This window comes from Physeter macrocephalus, chromosome 10 (assembly GCF_002837175.3).
Source record: "Physeter macrocephalus isolate SW-GA chromosome 10, ASM283717v5, whole genome shotgun sequence".
NCBI lineage: Eukaryota > Metazoa > Chordata > Mammalia > Artiodactyla > Physeteridae > Physeter > Physeter macrocephalus.
Window position 1 is genome coordinate 39,131,944 of NC_041223.1, and position 1,215 is coordinate 39,133,158.

A 1,215-nucleotide genomic window follows, 5' to 3' on the forward strand; every position below is an offset into this window, starting at 1 on the left:
AGTGTTCCTCCCTCTGCTATCTTTTGGAAGAGTTTGAGAAGGATAGGTGTTAGCTCTTCTCTCAATGTTTGATAGAATTCGCCTATGAAGCCACCTCATCCTGGACTTCTGTTTGTTGGAAGATTTTTACTCACAGGCTCAATTTCACTGCTTGTGATTGGTCTGTTTATATCTTCTATTTCTTCCTGGTTCAGTCTTGGAAGGTTGTGCTTTTGTAAGAATTGGTCCATTTCTTCCAGGTTGTCCATTTTCTTGGCATATAGTTGCTCATAGAAATCTCTCATGATCCTTTGTATTTCTGCAGTGTCAGTTGTTACTTCTCCTTTCTCATTTCTAATTCTATTGATATGAGTCTTCTCCCTTTTTTGCTTGATGAGTCTGGCTACAGGTTTATCAATTTTCGTTATCTTCTCAAAGAACCAGCTTTTAGTTTTATTGATCTTTGCTATTGTTTCCTTCATTTCTTTTTTTCATTTATTTCTGATCTGATCTTTATGATTTCTTTCCTTCTGCTAACTTTAGGGTTTTTTTTGTTCTTCTTTGTCTAATTGCTTTAGGATTAAGTTTAGGTTGTTTCTTTGAGATATTACTTGTTTGTTGAGGTAGGATTGTATTGCTATAAACTTGCCTCTTAGAACTGCTTTTGCTGCATCCCATATGTTTTGGGTCATCAAATTTTCACTGTCGTTTGTTTCTAGGTATTTTTTGATTTCCTCTTTGATTTCTTCAGTGATCTCTTGGTTATTTAGTAGTGTATTCTTTAACCTCCATGTGTTTGTATTTTTTACAGGTTTTTTCCTGTAATTGATATGTAGTCTCATAACATTTTGGTCAGAAAAGTTACTTGATACAATTTCAGTTTTCTTAAATTTACCAAGGCTTGATTTGTGACCCAAGATCTGGTCTGTCCTGGAGAATGTTCCATGAGCACTTGAGAAGAAAGTGTATTCTGTTGTTTCTGGATGGAATGTCCTATAAATATCAATTAAGTCCATCTTGTTTAATGTATCATTTAAAGATTGTGTTTCCTTATTTATTTTCATTTTGGATGATCTGTCCATTGGTGAAAGTTGGGTATTAAAGTCCCCTACTATGAATGTGTCACTGTCGATTTCCTCTTTTATGGCTGTTAGCATTTGCCTTATTTATTGAGGTGCTGCTATGTTGGGTGTATAAATATTTACAATTGTTATATCTTCTTCTTGGATTGATCCC

At 34.4% G+C, this 1,215-nt stretch overlaps 1 protein-coding gene across 1 annotated transcript in view; it reads left to right on the top strand.

Annotated features, from left to right (window-relative positions):
* TRDN (triadin) overlaps nucleotides 1-1,215 on the top strand; it is a 366,265-nt gene that overhangs the window by 58,570 nt on the left and 306,480 nt on the right. The gene's annotated exons all lie outside the window — the stretch shown is intronic.